At 37.7% G+C, this 11,696-nt stretch overlaps 1 long non-coding RNA gene across 1 annotated transcript; it reads right to left on the bottom strand.

Annotated features, from left to right (window-relative positions):
- Positions 1 to 5,219: 5,219 nt before the first annotated feature.
- LOC146465684 (uncharacterized) lies at positions 5,220 to 11,139 on the bottom strand. The gene is made up of 3 exons (XR_014868302.1): positions 11,096 to 11,139; positions 5,913 to 6,388; positions 5,220 to 5,336 (listed from the first exon to the last, which is right to left on the bottom strand). It is a non-coding gene; the product is annotated as an uncharacterized LOC146465684 (long non-coding RNA).
- Positions 11,140 to 11,696: the final 557 nt, after the last annotated feature.

Raw genomic sequence — 11,696 nt, 5'->3', positions numbered from 1 at the left:
CGCCTGCGAGGAGCCCGTCCAGCGGAGTGTCCGGCGGAGCTTTCGTCTTCGTGTTCGCTGCACTGTTCATCATGGCGGCGGCGACTGGAGTTGGCGATGGAGCGGTCTGCAAAGACGCTAGACGTTGTTCTGCCTCAGCCACGCGGTGTTGAAGGGCCTTTACCCGGCGTTGCTTCTCCAACCCAGCCTCGGCCAACTCCAGATTTTTTAGTTTTTCCAACAGCTGCGTTTCTTCGTCATCCTCGTCTACGCTCTGTGCAACTTTTTCGTCTTCGCTCTGTGTAACTTTTTTGACACTTTCGGAACATGGATTCCCGGTTGAGAGCTTGGCCTCTGGTTTATCATTTGGGTCCAGAGAAACAGCGCCATCTGAAGGCAAACCTGTCGTTCCGGTACAATAAGGGCCTGGCTCTCCGAACGTGTGGATACTGTGAGGGATTTTGCATCCCGAACACTTTGGTGTTCGCTTACTTTCTGCAGCCAGGTCTGTAGACTTGTCGTTCTTTTCGGCCATACTTCTAATCAACTACTAAGTTGTACTGCATGCACGCTAGCGATAGCAATAAGCAAGTGACCTGGAAAAAGCTAACACAGCTCCTAGTCCAGATTATTAGGCAATAGTACTTTAACTAGCACGCTGTACTTGTCTAGTACCTACTATCTCACGTGACTTGCTAGAGACAGTAAAAATACAAGGAACAATGAAACCTGTAATAGCGTGGTACTAAGACTGTCTGAGTCCCATACCCCATGTTTGAGATTTAGACGGGCATCAACTGAGCTGATACTACCCTTTTACCTTTAAAAATGGAAACACTCCAGGCTGTTTGTCTCTTGGTGTTCGTTGGAATCGAGTCACTGATGATTTGAGGGATTTCCTTCTCTCCAACCTGTGCAAACCTTGGAGCCATTTGCAATAACTCACGATTTTCATAAGTTATCGCCAACACTGCACTCTCGGAATGTGGTGTCGTGACGTAAATGAAAATCACATGATCGATTTTAACCAATGGGCGCGCGCGTATTTTGATAGAGAACTCAGATCGTATATTAACAGGAAATACATTTTCGTTAGTGTTAAAAATTAAATCATTAAGGCGAATGTGTAATCATTGTATGAAAATAGACAAACGTTTTAATTTTCGGTGTCGTCAATAAGGCGCTTTACATAGAGAAGAAAGTTCATTAATGCAAATATCAGTTTAATTTAATGGAAATAACAAACTTTTAAGAGAATGAACAAACATTAGACACTTCTTAATGTTCTTTAACGAGGAAAAAAATTCATTACAACAGAGATACAGTCAACATAACAATCAAGCAAGTCTTAGCTCTATCCTTCAATCAACTCCCCACTCAAACATCATGGTATATGTAAGTCTGCATAAACCTAAACCACGCTGCACATTTTCTGGCAATTATCGTGTTCACATTTCTCCTCTTCTCGCAGGGATCTTCAAACGCCCTAACTATCCTTTCACGATGTTCTGATTGGGATACGGTTTTGACGAATTCTGTCTCAAGAAGTTCAAACAGGAACGACTACAATTTAACCAACTCGAGACGTTTAATTTCTTGACTGTTTACAAACCACATACAAAACCATGTGCTAAAAAGGATGAGTTTGAAAACCTTTATAGTAGACAATTAGCGTAATTTAAATTTAAGCATCCATATAAATCCATAGGGAAATTAGTCAGGAACCACGTAACTAAAATCTTTTGTAGTTGAAATTTTATTCGCGCAGTGGAACGTCAACCCTAGGTTAATGAATCTTCATTCGCACTATAGAATGTTGTTTTCGATAAAACTCTATTGTAATTGGGCTTAATGAATCTTCTTTTCGATGCAGAACTCCTTAATGACTCTGCCACAAATTAAAATGTTTCATTTCCTAGTTAAAGAAGGAGAAGAAGAACCTTTATTGATTTATACCGCTCAGGGTAGCCCTTTCAGATGCAAAAAGCTGTCTGTTATCAATGGGAACCCTGAGCACAGCAATGTACTAAAACTATAATATACATATGGATTAAACTTATACTGATAATAATATAGATAGAAAACTATGTACAAATAAAAGATTCAAAAACAAATAAATACGAAATACTATAGTAATAGAAAGATCGTCTTGCGATCTCAGTCCTCACAGCAGGCGGATGTAAAAGGTTGCTTTGTCTAGTGGCGCGTGCATGGATTGTATTATTATGTTTGAAATATTCTTTAAAATATTGGGGACATATACATTAATCTTATTGGCAAATGTTATCGCACTAATGAAAATTTATTTCATGATAATGAAAAGCAAAGGTGTATTATCATGATTTCTTCTTTATAACCAGTTCTGCATAGGTTTGTTATTAGTGATAGTTAATTTTAATAATTTTTCTCCTTGCCTAATGTTTTTTTTACCGTATATAAATAAAGTTGTTGTTGTTGTTGATTTAGCCTACACATCTGAATCTTGTTTTCATGTTGATGGAAATCTAGCTCTAAGAATGTGTTGCAGTTGTAAAAGAGCCTACAAAGACAGGAAGATGTGACGAAAATGTACTGTTAGAGTCCACGAGTTAAACATAAGGTGTTTTTGTATTCTGTTTTACAACATTTCACTTATAATTTGTCGATTTTACACAGCAGGTCACGTGATATACCATGTGACTCAAGTTCAGTAATGTTAAATAAGGCTGTCATAAAAGTCGACATGGAAGGACTCTTATCTACGGCTTTTGACTATTTTAGAAAACAATTATCCAGTTCAAGGCATTTTACTTTTTTGGCCTGGTTTCCATGCCTTAGACATAGATTAGGTCACAAAACATGGTCTTAACTTTTACATTATACCACATTTCAACTCTACGAACTACTTGGCACTATTCAGGAGGTTCTGTTCTACCATAATTCGATTTCAAATCTTTACTTGGGTGTGGATGGAACAAAACCTTTTTTTTAGCCTCAGCTCCCTGACTATAACAACTACACCCATGAAAAATGGTGTGCATTCTTAAGTGCAAGTTATAATTTTACAACTGCATATTCGGATGAAATGTTTTTGTGTTGGGTGAGAGGGGAAGGGGGCATTGAAATATTCCCCTAGCAAAATAGGGGGTCCAAAACAAATAATTAATACTAAGGAATAACATGAGAAAAATAAAGTTTTCTCTAATTTCTCACCCCACACCCACCCCCCCCTCCAATAAATAATCGAAGGTCCCTTACCTGGCAGAAGATTTTCGGTGAGAAAGGTTCTGCCATGTTTCCTCGGTGAAGCCTTCAAAAATGTATTCTCCACTTTTTGCAGTTGTGATTGTGGGGCCTTTGTTGTCGCATTTTGAATGTTTTGAACGAATCTGCAGAAAAGTCATCTTGAGAAGCTCGGAAGAGAAAATGCCATTCATCTTTCAAATCTGCAGGCAACCAGCCTTTCAAGATTTGTTGGTATTCTTTACTCTTCAGAATGATCATCTCGCTAGGGTAATGCCATACAGTTTGGCTTGTGGCAACCGGATAGTAAATGGGCGCGAGTGCACACAGTTTTCTAACTGATACGGGAATTTTCATAATGGCTGCACGCAAAACAAGGCCACCCTTACCAAAGCAAAACTATGGGAATGATATGGCAAAGACTGGGCCATATCTGTCCCATATATGGGTAAGGTATGGAAAGGTTGGGGGGATGATATGGAACTGATAAGGGGTCTGTTTTGGTGAAAGTTTGAACTATGGAAATCGTATGGGAAGAAAATCCCATGCTAGGCAATATATGGGAAAGCTATGGGAAATCAATACCCATAGATGTTCCATAGCAGTGGGACATAGCCACACTCTACCTTACCTATGGAAATGATATGGCTTGTTGAGAGCCCAATGTTCCATAGAATTTCCATACCAGCTGACAGGGAACATCTATGGAAACTCTATGGGGCTAAACAGGTTGTCAGTTTAGTTTTTGCCACCTATAGGTTTTCCATATGATAGCTATATGGAAACTCTATTTGGATATAGGCAGGTTGTCAGGTATGTTAATTAAGTTTAAAGTTTGTTTTTTGCTACCCATAGATTTTCCATATGATAGCTCTATGAAAACTCTTTGGAAATTAAAACTCTTTTATTTTTTTTTCTTTTTATATGTATGCAGTCCATTATTAAATGACCAACTGAAGAAAAAACTAAATCTTGGCAATAAATGGCTTATGCAAAAAAGCATTACTGGAGGAAAGTTGACCAGCTGAGACTGCAAGTTTTCTTCAAGTGCCATCATTTGGGTGAAAACTCCTACTTGTTCTTGAAGGCACATTTTGTTCATGTAGTGTTGTGGCATAAAGTGGAATTTACTACTAACAAGAATAGACAGGAAAGTTGCCATTCACAGGAACATTCTTTGTTCTCAATTTAATTAAGGAACAAAAATATCTTCATGAACATAAATATATAACCCTGGTTAAAAAAAAAAACACCAAGCTAAACTGCCAAATCTGCCACCAAGTAACTTTCTCTAAAATAACATGGACGTATAATTTTTGCTTAATTCGCATCTTATATTACAGATTTTGTCTCCTATGTCAAATCTAGCTTCTTGAAACTCTTATGATTAAGCTGTACTTCATCACTCTTATTTGAAAAATCACACCCTCTCATTTCCCATAATTCCGACCTGCATTGTACACCTGTTTAGTACCCCGAGCAGTTTCATCAGTAGGCTGTTTACAACACTTATTAGAACTCCAGTAGTCACCTACTTTGCATGGAGCTTTGCAAAAATTGCCTTAGATCACTTCTTAATTTGGCTAACTCTGATACCCATTGCAAAAGTTTCTGAAACTTTGTAATCCTCAGTCATTTATTTGCTGTATCAGCATTGCATTAATTTTGTGCTAACCTACTGATAGAAGACCGAAGTTGCTTAATTTAGCACATATGGATCTTCACTGTGTTTAATGGCAACTTATTCCTTTAATTTACAGCCTGCATATCATGAGATGAAAAGCTTATGAAAATTTAAAAACATAACAAAGAAATTGAATACAGCCTATATTTAAATAACACAACAAGTTCACTTTATAACTTCATTATCATCATAACTTTCAGTCAGTGTTGGTCCTTTAACGGATTACATCAAGTTACAGGTCCTTTTGCAGTTGATTTGAAAATATATACTATTAAAAACTTAGTCTTTTTCAAGACGGTTTGGAAAATAGGCTGCATAACCTATATCACTGTCAGTAAACTTCATGTAAATACAAACACTTAACATGATGTGCAAAGTTAGAGACTGTTGTTGATGAAAAAGTACCCATCTTCATTTCCAAAAGTACCATTTTCAGGTATATCCAGAATATCTGCCAGTTAGAAAATAAAAACAGTACTTTGTTAGGAAATCCATAATTAAATTTTGTTTAAGACAGACCGTGACTAATCTGAAGCCCACACAGTTGCATGGTTTTGTTCTTCAGCTAGCTAGTTTAAAAAAATTTACCATTTGCACCGTGTGACTACAATTTTTTATTAGAGTTTCTTGAAACTGAACCTTGAGTAAACTTTGACAACAACTTGATGTTTCTACTGCTACAGCTTGGTTAGCTCAGTTGTCAAAGTATCAGTATAATCCCAACAATAACAATGACAGGGAGTGGTTCATGATATAAACTGACCGCAGAACTGTCAAAAATGGTGCGCGCATGGTTGCTTTGCTCAACTTTGGCTTAGTTCACATGCTCTTTTCTCTTATACCTCCTCGTATACACTCGGGTATATATGCACACTTGCGAACTGTCCTGACAGGGATTTTGTACGTAAGCTATTGTTATAGATGTATGTTGTGTCCTCAGCTTCGATATCAAAAATTCTAGTGTGGAATCGCACTGTTTAGCTCTAATTTTGGTAGTTTCAATGATATTTGTACTATCATATTATACCTTTTACATTTATTTCCATCAGGCGTTTCCCCGCCATCTGTTTTATTTCACCAGCGTCCACTGCCAACAGCAGTTTGGTGACTTTGGCCAATTCTGCGGTGGATTCATGCAGACAATAAAATTCCTTGTGCACCCTAATGTCGTGTCCAAGGTGGCGCGCCAACCAATCCATGTCCACCTCAGTTAACGCCGTCGTCTGCGAAACTGTCGCAATATATTTTTGTAACTTCGTACTTGTGATAGACTTTGGTGATTTCAGGGACCCCACAACTTCTTTTACGCTTGCTGAGACGCAGTCCCAGCTGCATAAATGGCCCAAGGAATTTTTAGTTGCGCAGGCAAACACAAACTTGTTAGCCTGTGGAATTGTATCCAGCCTTTTTGCAATCAGAAGCCCGATGGCAGACTTGGTGTCCGGTGTCAGAATTATAGGGACTTTGCACTGCCTTTTCCCAGTGATTTCTATGAGATCGAGTCTGAAGATTTAATGCAGACCTTAATGTTATCATTATAGTAAGGAAGCAACCTAACTCTGTTAACCTTTTGTCAGCTGTCGGGGGCGGAAAATTTTTAAGACTTGATAACGACTTATAAATCGTTTTACAGGTCAATTTCTCAATGACTAATTGGTTAGTAACAGTCTCTTCTGGATCTAAAATGTTTAAGCGATCTTTCCACTGGTGAGGTATTGCAGACAAAAGTCAGTAGTACTGTAAAAAGTTACATTTTACATTGAATTTGTGCTTGAAATTGTTGAAATTGAGGAAGTTGTTTTCAGATCTATCTAATAATGAAGAGAGATGCTGAATGCCAGCATGGTGCCAGCTCCGGATGAACACTGACACCTTAATTATTTTGATAAATTTGTTGTTCGAAATGATTTGGTTGAGCACCTCCCCTTTAGATTGTGGGGCGTCCAAGTTCCGGAAATCCTTCCAGTAGATTATTAAGTTTTTATAGAAAGATGGAAGCTGGTCGCTTAATTTTAAATACTTAGCATCGTAGCTACAACAAAACAGAAGGTTCCCACCAACATTGGAAAGGAGGAATGTAGGGATGATTTTCCAAGGGTACAATTCATGCGAGCACAGACGTTTTACCCAACACAGCATTAAAGCTTTGTTGAAGAGCGCGAAATCAGTCATGTTAAGACCTCCTTCTTTTTTGCAATTCAAGATTGTGGTCTTTTTAATTTTCGGATTTTTGTATTTCCATATGTAATCAAAAATTTTTTTGTTGACTTCGCCTGTGAAGGAGTCCGGTGTATCTAGTACGCTGCAAACGAAGGTTAGTTTCGACGAAGCAAGGGTTTTAACTATATTTATTCTACCATAGATCGATATGTCTCTTGACGACCAAATATTTAAAGGTTTCTAAAGTGAGGCTAATTTGTCAAAAACATTCTTTTGTGCCGCTAGCTTATCGTCGTAAGAAACGTAGACGCCAAGAGCTAGAATAGGCTTTTCATTTAGTTTGAGATTACGGATTTTGTCTTTGCAGAAGCGATCTGACCCAAGCCAGAGCAGCTCTGATTTTGATTCATTAATTCGAAGCCCTGAACACTTTTCGAATTGTGATAGTAATTCAAAGAGATGGAGTATTGACTCCGAATCCTCTAAAATGACGGTTGTGTCATCCGCGTATTGTGCGAGCTTAACGGTTTTCCAGGCTCGATATCTATGCCTTTTATCACATCCCATTTTTTTATAGCGTTTCCAAGAATTTCTATACCTATTATGAACAGTAAACCCGAGAGCGGGCACCCTTGCCTAACACCTGTTTTCAATAGAAAATGTTCACTGGCACAACCATTGTTGAGTACACAGCTAGATATGTCACTATAAAATACCTGAACCCACTGTCGAAGCTGCGGCCAAAGCTGAACACTTCGAAACATTTTTGAAGGTAATTCCATTCGATTGAGTCGAACGCTTTCTCTAAATGAAGGAAGACTGCAGCACCAGGTAAATTTTTTTGTTTAGTGTATGACATTGTATCAGATATTAATCTTATGCACTCGCCAATATATCTTCCTTTTATGTTCCCCAGCTGGCAAAGATGGATGATTTAAGGTAACACTGTTTCTAAGCGCACAGCAACAGCTTTAGTAGCAATTTTGTAATCTGTGTTTAGCAAAGAAATGGATCTCCAATTTTTTAGGTATTCTAGGTGTTTGCTTATTTTGGGAATCAGTGTTATTATTCCTAGTTTTTGAGAAATTGATAAACGCCCTTTTTGGAAAGTGCAATTGAAGCTGCCAACAACCAGGGCTGCTAGAATATCCCAAAAGAAGCGATAAAATTTAATTGTGAGACCGTTGGATCCTGGCGTTTTGTTGTTGCTGAAGCTACTCAACACTTTTGTACATTCTTCTATGGTTAACAAACCTTCACAACTGTCGGACTCCTCCTTTTCCAGGTGCTTTAGGCCGTCAGATGTGAAAAAGAACTAAAACTCTTCCAGATTAGGGTTCGAATTGCTGGTTTCATAAAGTTTTGAAAAGACGTTTGCTTCCTCTTTTAGAATTTCTTTCAAGCATTGGGTTGTAGTACCGTTTGGCTTCTTCAAGGATGTGATATTTTTTTTTCTGGCTTCGCTTTTCAAGATTGTAAAAATACTTGCTGTTTTTCTCACCAAATTCATACCATCGAGCTCTGCTGCGGACGATTGCACTGCGCGTCTTAATTGCTGTAATTCTTGCAAGTTTGGTTTTAACACGTTCCATCTTGGCTTTTGTTGAATCATTGAAATTCAAGCGCAGCTGCTCCTGTAAGAAATTGAATCTAAGTAGAAGCTCTTTGTCTTCGTTGTGCTTTTGTCTAGCCTTGCGTTTCGCGAATATGACTGTAGTTGCTCTTATTTCCATCTTGATCATTTCCCACAAAAGTCCTTTGTCTTCAAGTTCTTGATATTTTTTAACATATTTAGGAATGTTTTTGTTATGAGTTCAACATATGTTTTGTCAGCCAATAGCAAGTTATTAAATTTCCAGAAACCCGGGCCGCCATGTGCTTGTTCGTCTTCAGTACCTATCAGTACGTTGAGCGCCGAATGATCTGAGAATATGTTCGGCATTATTTTGACATCGGCGATAGCGTGCTCGAAATTTTTGGATAGAAACAGATAGTCCAACCTGCACTGAATTTTCATAGAAGGGTTACTCCATGTAAAACCTGGAAGATTCGGATTTTTTAGCCTCCACGTGTCCACAAGATCATGTGTAAATAAAAGAGTATTCAATTCATTGATAACATTTTTTTTATGCTCCAGGGAGCGTCCACCACGTTTGTCAAGGTCATGTACGGCACAGTTGAAATCACCACCCAGCACTATTCTTTCATTTGCATATTGATTACTAATGGACTCGATAGGGTGACGCCATACAGTTTCGCTTGCGGCAACTGGATAGTAAATGGGCGCAAGTGCACACAATTTTCTAACTGATACGGGAATTTTCATAATGTCTGCACGCAAAACAAGGCCACCCTTACCAAAGCAAAACTATGGGAATGATATGGCAAAGACTGGGCCATATCTGTCCCATACATGGGTAAGGTATGGAAAGGTTGGGGGGATGATATGGAACTGATAAGGGGTCTGTTTTGGTGAAAGTTTGAACTATAGCAATCGTATGGGAAGAAAATTCCATGCTAGGCAATGTATGGGAAAGCTATGGGAAATCAATACCCATAGATATTCCGTAGCAGTGGGACATAGCCACACTCTACCTTACCTATGGAAATGATATGGCTTGTTGAGAGCCCAGTGTTCCATAGAATTTCCATACCAGCTGACAGAGAACATCTATGAAAACTCTATGGGGCTAAACAGGTTGTCAGTTTAGTTTTTGCCACCCGTAGGTTTTCCATATGATAGCTATATGGAAACTCTATTTGGATATAGGCAGGTTGTCAGGTATGTTAATTAAGTTTAAAGTTTGTTTTTTGCTAGCCATAGATTTTCCATATGATAGCTCTATCGAAACTCTTTGGAAATTAAAATTCTTTAATTTTTTTCTTTTTATATTTGTGTAGTCCATTATCAAATGACCAACTGAAGAAAAACTAAATCTTGGCAATAAATGGCTTATGCAAAAAAGCATTACTGGAGGAAAGTTTGACAAGCTGAGACTGCAAGTTTTCTTCAAGTGCCATCATTTGGGTGAAAACTCCTACTTGTTCTTGAAGGCACATTTTGTTCATGTAGTGTTGTGGCATAAAGTGGAATTTACTACTAACAAGAATAGACAGGAAAGTTGCCATTCACAGGAACATTCTTTGTTCTCAATTTAATTAAGGAACAAAAATATCTTCATGAACATAAATATATAACCCTGGTTAAAAAAAAACACCGAGCTAAACTGCCAAATCTGCCACCAAGTAACTTTCTCTAAAATAACATGGACGTATAATTTTTGCTTAATTCGCATCTTATATTACAGATTTTGTCTCCTATGTCAAATCTAGCCACTTGAAACTTTCATCATTAAGCTGTACTTCATCACTCTTATTTGAAAAATCACTCTCTCATTTCCCATAATTCTGAGCTGCATTGTACACCTGTTTAGTACCCCGAGCAGTTTCATCAGTAGGCTGTTTACAACACTTATTAGAACTCCAGTAGTCACCTACTTTGCATGGAGCTTTGCAAAAATTGCCTTAGATCACTTCTTAATTTGGCTAACTCTGATACCCATTGCAAAAGTTTCTGAAACTTTGTAATCCTCAGTCATTTATTTGCTGTATTAGCATTGCATTAATTTTGTGCTAACCTACTGATAGAAGACCGAAGTTGCTTAATTTAGCACATATGGATCTTCACTGTGTTTAATGGCAACTTATTCCTTTAATTTACAGCCTGCATATCATGAGATGAAAAGCTTATGAAAATTTAAAAACATAACAAAGAAATTGAATACAGCCTATATTTAAATAACACAACAAGTTCACTTTATAACTTCACCATCATCATAACTTTTAGTCAAAGTTGGTCCTTTAACGGATTACATCAAGTTATAGGTCCTGATTTGAAAATATATACTATTAAAAACTTAGTCTTTTTCAAGACGGTTTGGAAAATAGGCTACATAACCTATATCACTGTCAGTAAACTTCATGGAAACACAAACACTTAACACGATGTTGTGCAAAGTTAGAGACTGTTGTTGATGAAAAAGTACCCACCTTCATTTCCAAAAGTACCATTTTCAGGTATATCCAGAATATCTGCCAGTTAGAAAATAAATACACGACTTTGTTAGGAAATCCATAATTAAATTTTGTTTAAGACAGACCGTGACTAATCTGAAGCCCACACAGTTGCATGGTTTTGTTCTTCAGCTAGCTAGTTTAAAAAAAATTACCATTTACACCGTGTGACTACAATTTTTTATTAGAGTTTCTTGAAACTGAACCTTGAGTAAACTTTGACAACAACTTGATGTTTCTACTGCTACAGCTTGGTTAGCTCAGTTGTCAAAGTATCAGTATAATCCCAACAATAACAATGACAGGGAGTGGTTCATGATATAAACTGACCGCAGAACTGTCAAAAATGGTGCGCGCATGGTTGCTTTGCTCAACTTTGGCTTAGTTCACATGCTCTTTTCTCTTATACCTCCTCGTATACACTCGGGTATATATGCACACTTGCGAACTGTCCTGACAGGGATTTTGTACGTAAGTTATTGTTATAGATGTATGTTGTGTCCTCAGCTTCGATATCAAAAATTCTAGTGTGGAATCGCACTATTTAGCTCTAATTTTGGTAGTTTCAATGATATTT

The sequence above is a fragment of the Pavona decussata genome, unplaced genomic scaffold, assembly GCF_977016875.1.
Source record: "Pavona decussata unplaced genomic scaffold, jaPavDecu1.1 SCAFFOLD_156, whole genome shotgun sequence".
Classification (NCBI taxonomy): domain Eukaryota; kingdom Metazoa; phylum Cnidaria; class Anthozoa; order Scleractinia; family Agariciidae; genus Pavona; species Pavona decussata.
Note: the sequence above shows the minus strand (reverse complement) of the source record. Positions and strands in the feature narration are given on the sequence as shown.